The sequence below is a fragment of the Eumetopias jubatus genome, unplaced genomic scaffold (assembly GCF_037043125.1).
Source record: "Eumetopias jubatus isolate StellerSeaLion01/CBP00866 unplaced genomic scaffold, mEumJub1_p1.0 scaffold_8, whole genome shotgun sequence".
NCBI lineage: Eukaryota > Metazoa > Chordata > Mammalia > Carnivora > Otariidae > Eumetopias > Eumetopias jubatus.
This window is the reverse complement of record NW_028274814.1, coordinates 28,402,520-28,412,760: the sequence shown is the minus strand read 5'-3', so window position 1 is coordinate 28,412,760 and position 10,241 is coordinate 28,402,520. Positions and strand designations below refer to the sequence as shown.

General features: G+C 47.5%; 1 long non-coding RNA gene across 1 annotated transcript in view; it reads left to right on the top strand.

Moving 5' to 3' along the window:
* The first annotated feature begins 1,483 nt into the window (after nucleotides 1-1,483).
* The window catches only part of LOC114217761 (uncharacterized), a 33,801-nt gene continuing 25,043 nt past the window's right edge, over nucleotides 1,484-10,241 (top strand). Inside the window, exon 1 of the long non-coding RNA XR_003611042.2 lies at nucleotides 1,484-1,759. This is a non-coding gene — a long non-coding RNA (uncharacterized LOC114217761). The remainder of the gene's footprint in view (nucleotides 1,760-10,241) is intronic.

Below are 10,241 nucleotides of genomic sequence, written 5' to 3'. Positions count from 1 at the left end.
CTTCTGGAGGTTTTAGGAGAGCATGGAGACAAATGCATGAGGTCCCCCTGCCATCTTTAACTAGAAAAAAAAAAATACTGCTTTCCAGTTTTATTGAGAAATGATCACTGCAGAAGTTGAAGGCACTCAGCATGACAGTATGATTTACATATGTTGTGAAATGATCACCATGGGAGGGTCAGCTCACATCTATCTTCTTGTATGGATACAAGAAAAAGAAAGAAAAAAGAAAAACATTTTTCCTTCTGAAGAGAACTCATAGGAGCTCCTCGCTTGTCGTCCCCATATATCACACAGCAGTGTAAGGGGCGGCCATCGCGTTGCACATCTCATCCCGTGAACTTATTTACCTTATTACTGAAGTTTGTACCTTTTTCAATCACCTTCTTCCGATTTCTCCTTCCCACTCCCACCACTCGCCTCTGGTAACCACAGGGCTGATCTCTTTTCTGCGTGTTTTGTTTTGTTTTAGATTCTATATATAAGTGAGATCATGCCGTATTTGTCGTTCTCTGTCTGATTTATTTCACTTAGCGTAATGCCTTCAAGGTCCGTCCAAGCTGTTGCAAATGTGAGGATTTCCTCATTTTCTGTGGCTGAATAATACTCCATTGTATATATATTTACCACAACTTTTTTATCCATTCACCCGTTGATGGACACTTGGGTTGCTTCCATGTGTTGGCTATTGTAAATGATGCTGCAGTGAATATTGGGGGGGGGTGGAGGGGGACAGATATCTTCTCCAGTTCATGTTGTTTCTTTTGGATATGGTCCCATAAATGGAAATGTTGGATCATATGATAGGTCTATTTGTAATTGTCTGAGGACTGCCCAACCTGTTTTCCATAGTGGAAAACACTGTACCAACTTAAAATAATTTTAAAAGGGTTTTAATTTTATATTTTGGATCAGTAATAGAACAAAAGAAGGACCCAGAAAAATATACCCATATAGACAAAGGAAATATGGGAAAACACACAGAGAGGAAAGAGAAAACGCTGACCAAGTGAGACATGCAACAAAGGAGGGCAATTAAAAAACACAGATTACTGGGGCGCCTGGGTGGCTCAGTCGTTAAGCGTCTGCCTTCGGCTCAGGTCATGATCCCAGGGTCCTGGGCTCGAGTCCCGCATCGGGCTCCCTGCTCAGCGGGGAGCCTGCTTCTCCCTCTGCCTGCCGCTCCCCCTGCTTGTGCTCTCTCTCTCTCAAATAAATAAAATTTTTAAAAACGAACAACAACAAAAAAAACACCACAGATTACTGGGGCTCCGGGCTGGTTCAACTGATAGAGTTTGCAATTCTTGATCTCAGTGTCCTGAGGTAGAGCCCCAAGTTGGGTTTTGAGATTACCTAAAAAAAAAAAAGATTTAGAAAAACCACAGACTATTAGGAAACCACAGGTGGGTGGGGTGATGTTGCTGTTGAAGTAGCATCCTAGTTACATAAGGAGGACATCAAGAGCCAAGGTCTTCCTGTACCTGACCGGAGGGAGCTACTGAAGCGAAGCCTGCCTGGCAGTTAAGCAAGCTGGTTGCTTGTTACATAAAGACTCTGGACTTATGCCTTTAATGCAACCGGGTTTTTCCTCTGCACAGTCACCATTTCCTCTCCCACATCCCCTGCACACGGTAAACAAAGGAGGATACTCTGCTGGTTCCTGCAGAAGGCGAAGCTCTGACGTGCCCAGAGCAGACAGGACCTCAGGTGACCCTGGTACCTTTGGATAGAAGAATCTCTCTGCCACCAGACAGTTCAGGTAGGGGCGCCTGGGTGGCTTAGGTGGTTAAGTGACTGCCTTCGGCTCAGGTCGTGGTCCTGGAGTCCCGGGATCGAGTCCCACATCGGGCTCCCTGCTGAGCAGGGAGTCTGCTTCTCCCTCTGACCCTCTCATGCTCTCTCTATCTCATTCTCTCTCTCTCGGATAGATAAATAAAATCTTTAAAAAAAAAATAATACTGGGCGCCTGGGTGGCTCAGTTGGTTAAGCGACTGCCTTCGGCTCAGGTCATGATCCTGGAGTCCCTGGATCGAGTCCCGCATCGGGCTCCCTGCTCAGCGGGGAGTCTGCTTCTCCCTCTGACCCTCCCCCCATCTCATGTGCTTTCTCTCTCATTCTCTCTGTCTCTCAAATAAATAAATAAAATCTTTAAAAAAAATAATATTATCTATAACAGCCAATCACCCCCAAACAACTCAAGAGTCCAGCCATGGAAGGACAATTTAAACAATGTTACATTTGTGTACCTCGGACAGATATTACCTCTAAAGTTCACATCAAGCCTGCAAGACAGATATTTGCATCATTATTTAATAAAGACTGAAACTGACACACAAACAGGTGATGTGACTTCCCCAAAGCCACGCCAGGGTCAAGATGTCCTTTTCAGACATCCTCTTCCAGGATTGTGTGTTTTTGGTTTCCCGAATTGATTTAAACGCAACAGGTAGTTCCTAATTCTTACTAACCAGGGAAGCAAGAAACTGGGAGCTTCAAGCTTCACCAGCCAGAGAGAAGCATTTCAAATAAGCAAAGGGGCAGATCCTTAGCAAGCCAATGAGCTGCGGACACCATCAGACTTTCCAAGGCCCTGAGTTAAAAAGGCAAACAGCATAAATCTATTGGCAGACTGTCCATGATTCTGTCTGTCCTCACAGCACAAGGTTTTCAGAACTGCGTGCCCTTCGCTGATGGAAACCCTGAAAAATACTTTCCTTCGAAGTATTTTGAAGCTTGAGAGGACCACAGAAGAAAACTCAGATGGCTCCCTCCCAAGCGACGGTTTGAGATACCACAGAAAACCTAACAAGGCCCAAATGGGAGGATTTTCAATTTAAAAAAGCATAGTATGTAGCAACTTATGACGCTCCCCCCCCCAAAAAAAACAGCTGTTCCTTTGGCTGCCAATGCCATAATCTTGTTTCCTAACTGAGGCTTAGTGGAGGAGATTAATCTTCACAAGCTTACTCTGAAATCAATCTGCACAAGAACCAAGCCCAAAATCAGAGAAAACAAGGTAGAGCTGGTAATTATCCTTCGCCATTTCTGCAACAGCTAGGCTGCTGAGTGCTCTGCAAAGCACTCAAAGGTTTGAAGGAGAACCCTCACTTTGAGGAAGATTAACAAATTACCTGTCCTATGCAAAGTCTTCTGTATTACCAGTGACAAGACTCAAATTGAGGGGCGCCTGGGTGGCTCAGTCATTTGAGCGTCTGCCTGTGGCTCAGGTCGTGATCCCGGGGTCCTAGGATCGAGTCCCAGATCCGGCTCCTTCCTCAGCAGGGGGCCTGCTTCTCCCTCTCCTCCTCACTCGTGCTCTCTCTGTCTCTCTCAAATGAATAAAATCGTAAAAAAAAAAAGATTCAAATTGAAGTTTACAGCTTTATTTAATCACACTGCCAACAATAATTCCCGCTGAAGGGTAAGCTACCCAAAGTGCGTTAAGATGCCACCCCTCCTGGGAGCATTTGCCGTGAACCCCGAGACGGGGTAGGGGAACTTCAGGCAAAGATGTGACCTCCCCCCTGCAAAATTTCAGACAGGAGGGAGCAAAAGCAGAACCCCAGAGCTGGAAAAGACCCAAGGGGTGGTCTGCACCTGTTTCCTCGTTTACAGAAACCTCGGGCACCAAGACGTGGCTGGTGTCAGAACTCAAATTCCCCGACTCCCCGGTTCTGGGCTGGCTCCATGCTGCTACCTTATCTTCTCTATGGGAGGGAAGCTGTGTGTTGTGACAGAGGGACCCGAGGAACCGCAGGGTCGGAGAGCTGGCTCCCCGTCGCCTCCCCCGGGGTTGCGTGTGGGGTGCTGGAGGTGGGATGGGGAGACAACTCAGAAAGAAATCCAGCGCAGCAGCATCTTCTGAAGACCGTGACCTTCAGCCCGGTCTTACCCAAGGTGGCAAATAGGGAAGATCATTTTATTTTTTATTTTATTTTATTTTTTAAGATTTTATTCATTCACTTGAGAGAGAGAGAGAGAGAGAGGGAACACAAGCAGGGGGAGAGGCGGAGTGAGAGGGAGAAGCAGGGAGGGAGAAGCCCGATGTGGGGCTCGATCCCAGGACCTGGAGATCATGGACCTGAGCCGAAGGCAGATGCCCAACCATCTGAGCCACCCAGGCGCCCCCAGGGAAGATCATTTTAAAGTTGCGTTTGGGCTTCACAGTTCCTTACCCGTGGACACAAGAAAACCCTTCCCGGCAGCCTAAGTGCTCCTCGCTGTATATCCAGTCACGATTTAAAGTCACCTCCCAATGATCAGTGTATCAATCATTTGAGGCGTGACCAGTCTCTGCAGAGTGTGCTCTCCACAGCGCAGGGAAACAGCTTTAGAGGCGCATGTTTTCCGTTTGGAAAAGGCTTGATTTAATATACATCTTAACAGCCCCCCTGAGCTGCATCCACACAGATGGCCTCGCCATTTCTATGCTTTTCTGTTCTTTGGCTCTCTCTTTATTCTTTCTTGTATATTCTTTCCCCTTATTCTGGTATGCACAATTGTTGCTTGGAATAACAAGGACCCACCAAACAACTATTGCTAATTATTCCCATGGAGAATTCAAAATTTTGAAAAGGCGGCCAACACAGTTTATTCGTTTGCAGAAAGATGGCACTTTAGAAGAGTTATGGGAGAAGTCTCAGCAGCCATATTTTGTCTAAAGCTTGAATAGTGGAAGGCAGGGCAATGTTGTCCTGATAGGAATCCAAATGGAATTAGATTTCTGCTTCTAACAGCCTGATCAGATCCCGGAGAGTGGAAAAGCTGGAAGGTCCACTTAAGACACCACATGAGAGACCTCTGTGTCCCCCTTACCCGAGCTTCTCACCGGGGACCAGGCACAAGCTGATTGGAGAGAAAGAGCCAGTTCTGCTTAGAAACATCCCCACGACCTATTTGGCTGATTAGCCAGCCCTCAGAGCGGATATGCACAGAACCAGGAAAGCAGGGGCAACAGGTGGAAACCCCAAGAGGAAAAAGACTATCTATTTGCAGTTTTGCGGTGGGCTGTGCTTACCGCACAGATTTCAATGCCTCAGTGAAAATATTACGGCCCAGTTGGAAAGCTGGGATGCTTAGTCAACCCCAATTCAGGTATCTTCTTCTCCTCTGCTTTTCTGAAGGAGAGAGAGTGAGAAGCAAGGAAAACAACAAGGAGGGGGTAGGTGCAAATATCCCCAGCATCCGACCTCCTCTAGTAGCTCCTATGTGCCAAGGATAAAGATGGCAGCCGTCCCAGAGTAAGAGAATGTTTGATGAGTTGTGTGGCCTCATGAACTGCAGGCCATGTCCTTGGGAACAAAGTTCGTGAACGTACTTAACATAGTGCTTGGCAGATGGTATGTGTTCTAGAAGTTTTTCTTAAATTTCAATCTAATCTGAGTGTCTAGGGCCGGGTGTGCTTTGTGGTAGGAGTGTGACTTTCATGGTGTTCAATTTCCAGGGGCAATTACGGAGTAAGGGCCCAGTGAGTGAGATTGGATGGTTAGGGGGCAGCAAGCTCTGGAGATAGACAGGCAAGGGAGAACAGGAGGCCAGTTACTCCCCAACGGCCATCCATGCTCCCTTCTGAAGCACCAAGCCTCTATTTTGAGCCGGGCACTGAACATTACATTTCCTGACAGTCTGAAAGGGCCACACAACTAAGTTGCGGTCGATCAGATGTAAGTGAAAATGTTGTACGGGACTCCCACGAAGTTTTCTTGAAGGGCATGGGCTACTGGAAAGAGACCTTTTGGCATCACTGTCATACTTCTTTCTGCTTCCTTCCTCGAGGATGTGATGGCTGGAGCCCCAGCAGTTATTTTGGACCATGAGGTGCCCTTGGAAATGAAACCCATGCATGCACCGAAACTGTCAGAGTGGAAAGATCAGAGCGTGGGTCCCCAAGGACCACTGTAGCAGCCCTGTACTGCCTGTCTGCAGAATTGTATGACCCAGAAGCAAATTTCCGCCTTGCTGAAACAGCCGTTACCTGTGGTTTTCTGTTACATGTGTCTAACCCTAATTTTAACTAACCTAGAAATCCACTCTGCTTTGCATCCAAATGCCCCAAGTGAATGTGAATGGCTTACCATTTACAGTTACTTACATGGAGTGGTGACAGTGGATGGTGACAGTTTTCACATCGTTAGATGAGAAAGATCGCTTTGTTTTATGATTTCTTTCATTAAAACACTCATTTCTTCTTTACACATGCTCTTTCTGGTTTGCTCTCAGATTTCCAAAGAAAGGAAGGAAGTCACCCTGCTTTTGACACACCAGTGGTGGCCAGAAGTAATGCAGGATCCCCAAAACAGAACAGCCTTGCCTCTCAATCCTCCCCCACTAGCTCTAGAAACCCCCAAAGAGAGGGTCTCACACTTGCCGATGACACAGCCCTTTGTGCAATGACACTTTTCCTCCCCGAAGCCTCCTATGAGTGGCCTTGGCTCCCAACAAGTGTGCCGTCCTGACCTGCTCCCCCTCTGCTCAGGCAATGGCTTCTCCACCCTATGATTTACTCCGAATGCACCCTTCCCATCTTCCCGCACACCTTGTCACACGTCTGCTCTAACAAGGAGGTCTTGTGCTTTCAATAGCTTCAGTCGCTTTATTGAAAGGGCTCTTCCAATATTTGCTTGGTTTTTCATCACAGACCGCCTTCCCTGGAGCCCAAGTGGGATTGCAAGGCCCCGAGGGGAGGTTTATATTTTATGATTCTTTGCGTCGCTTATACCTACCATAGCGTCTTCATCTCCTGGGGCTGATAAAACAAAAATACCACAGACTTGGGGGTTACAAACAGTGAGCATTTCTCTCTCTCAGGTCTGGAGTCTGGCAGTCTAAGATCAAAGCACCAGTGGGCTTGGGGTCCAGCGAGGGCTGCTTCCTGGCTCAGGGATGGCCACATTCTCGCTGCACCCTCATGTGGCAGAGGGGCATGGAGCGCTCTGGAGCCTCTTTTATAAGGGTCCGCCCTCATGAGCTTAATCTCCTCCTCAAGGCCCCACCTCCTAACACCATCACCTTGGGGGCTAGGGTTCAACCTGTGAATTTGATGGGGGGATACAAACATTTAGATCATAACACAGAGTCCCTGACACCCCCTGGAGGGTATTCATTAAAAGTTTTTGAATGAACGAAGGCCCTGGTGGCCCATATCATAAATCCATTTATTCTCTCTTCTATTAGTCTCTATTCTAACTTAAATAATCACTCTGGAGTCAAACTCAGCTCTTGTCCTGAACGACAAGCTCTTTCCCCGCGGACTCTTACTGACCTCTGAAAATCAAAAGGATTTCTCTGGCTATTAGGTACCGTGCACAATACTGGGCCTCTTGGAGGGTCGGGGAGAGGAGAGAGTCTTTTGCCTCACACGCTTGACGGATCATCCGAATTATTCCTACTTCTCTCATCCCTAGTAATAAGCTCAACATAGCAGGCGTAAGGGTCAGCATTTCCCTGCAGAATTGCACACTTAAAGTGTTCCAAATCCTCAACCTTCTATTTTTCTCCCCCCTATGCTTCCACGGTTCCTGTGCTGACGGGGGACACAGAGGAGGCACAAGGAAATGCTAGCCTTGGGACAGCCATTTGGGATGGGCAGGTAGAGGCCAAGAAGACAACTGTTAGGGACTCGGGCTAGACTCCCTCACAGGATAAGTTTAGGTGAAGATGTGGGGGGTTAGTCCCTTAGCCTCGCACAGCAGGAGAATGCGAGATGGACACACTTCGGCTTCTGAATCTGGATGAGAAAAGGAGGCGTGGTGCTGTTTATTAAACTGTTGGAAAGAGCCACCATGCTGCCCAAATCTAAAGGGTAACGGGTGTATCCCGTGAACAAGTTTCTGCGGGCTCCTTCTTCGGAAGGTGGGAGGTGGTAGGCAGCTGTGCCGCAGAATGCTCCAGAGCGAGGTAAAATTCTGCAGCCACGGCACCTGGTGAGGGCTCCCAGAGCAACAGAACAAGGGAAACTGGCTTAGCAAGACCCCCCCCACCGCCCCAACACCAGCCGGCTCTGAAGAGCTTCCCCACAGGACAACACACTCCAGCTCATTAAATCACAACGCAGAGTGATCTGGCCTGCTTCCTTATTACATACCCAGCACCTCGAACAATGCTTGGCGTGGATCAGGAACCCGGTAAATATTTGTGGAGCAGATAAATGAATGCACGCACAACGCAATCGCCCATCTGTGACTTTAAAGCAAATTTTAGGGACCATGGCAAGTAGTTAGTACAAAGCAGGTGCGCTGCTGGGAAGCTTTGGGATTCAAATGAGCAGGTGCTGCCTCAGGATTTTGATAAGCCAAGCAAGAAATCTGTGGGGTAGCACTGACCTCCATGTTCTTTCAGCCAGAGATGGCAAAACCTCCTGCTTAGCCCCAGAGACGTTCAGAAACTCCTTCCTCTCTTTCCCTTCGAGTTGGCGTCTGGCTCTAGTGAAGCAGATTGGAAGTTCAGACTCCTGGCTTCAAGTCAGCGTTGCTTTTCAGTTTTTTCTTCCAGTTTCAGGTATTTATGAATCGGTGCAAGCCCCAACACAGTGCACCATTGTGATTCTGTGCGTTTAGAGAGGAACCGTTTCCTGCATGAGTGGGGGATTGTGCAGATGGCTTCTGGAAGACCTTCGTTCTTAGCCGCTTTGTAAGTGAAATGTTTCATTCAGAAGTCTGGACCTCTTTCACTCCGTTGTCGTCTTTCTTCACGGAGTAGAGCGTGTCTTGATCACGGGGACCCAGTGCATTTCCAGGGTTCTGGGTGATTCCTCCTACCCCAGCTGATGTCGGGATTGAACGACGCCAAGCCCAAGACCTACAGCGCTGCTCCCGTACGTGCCACGGGGGAGCTAAGCTCGAATACTCCTCAGCCTGTCGAGGATTGCGTGTAACGGGGTTGTGGCCAGGGGCCTCGCGATCAGAAGGAGGAAAGAATAAATCTGCAAGGCCCTGGACTAAGCAAGTAGTCTCTGCACTGAGGATGAATGGACGTCCAAAGTTACCCACAACCCCAAGTCCAGGTTTTGACAGCGTTCCGTGGGCACGTGAGGAAGGGTGTGTGGCTAGCGTGGTCAGATGATGTCGTCTCTCTGCCCCCCCTGCCCCCATCATGGGAATCCTGGAGGTTCCTGCTCAACTTAACTCACAAGTTTGAGTGGACCCCAAACTGAGGAATTAGTTTGAAAAACACCTTTAAAGCTCCAAAGTCTCAAACACAGTGCACAATTCTGGCTTTTTCTGTTTTTCCCCTTCTTTTGTCCTTAGCACACATCGTCTTTTCTTCTTTTCCAATGGTCTTCTCTGTCTTTGTTGCACTTACGTGGGTTTGCAGCCTTTAAAAAAATACTGGAAAAACCCCTTCTGACCCTTGAGCTCCATGTGTTTTTATTTTCCACAAAACCGAGGAAAGGCCTCGGTACAAAGCAGGTGCTCAGTGTAGGTATGGCAACGGTATTCTCCAGAACTCACAGCCTCGACATAATTATGAGGAAGCTCCTGACATGTTTCATGTAAAGTTGTTCGCTTCACCTCTGCATTTCCCCAATTCCCTTTTCAAACAGTCCTGGATGAATAACAATATACAATCTCCATGGGAACTTCTGTACAAAGAGCAAAGAAGCTAAACTATTAATTCCGAAAGCAGGGCCCAGGAGCACCCGGTTAAAGGAGGAAGATGGCTTGAGTTTCCCTCTGGACACAGAACATCATTTGGGTTAAAAATAGGACAAGAGTGTGAGTGATGAGAGGGGTTTATCCAGCCGCGCATCCCAGCTCCAGGATTGACTCGCAGCCCCAGGGAAGCGGTAACTCCTGACATAGTCTTATCTCCCGTGGGTTCACTGGTCTCTAGAAGAGTAAGGAACAACGACCACGCCCGACACTTAGCAAGTCTACATTCATTATGTCATTTAACATTGCCCCCAAAAAAAGAAAGAAAGAAAGAAAGAAAAAGAGAGAGAGAGAGAGAAAGAAAGAAAGAAAGAGAAAGGGAGAAAGAAGGAAGGAAGGAAGGAAGGAAGGAAGGAAGGAAGGAAGGAAGGAAGGAAGGAAGGAAAGAAAGAAAGAAAGAAAGAAAGAAAGAAAGAAAGAAAGAAAGAAAGAAAGAAAGAAAGAAAGAAAAGAAAAGAGAGAGAGAGAAAGAGAGAAAGAAAGAAAGAAAAAAAGAAAGAGAGAGAGAAAGAAAGGAAGGAAGGAAGGAAGGAAGGAAGGAAGGAAGGAAGGAAGGAAGGAAGGAAGGAAGAAAGAAAGAAAGAAAAAGAA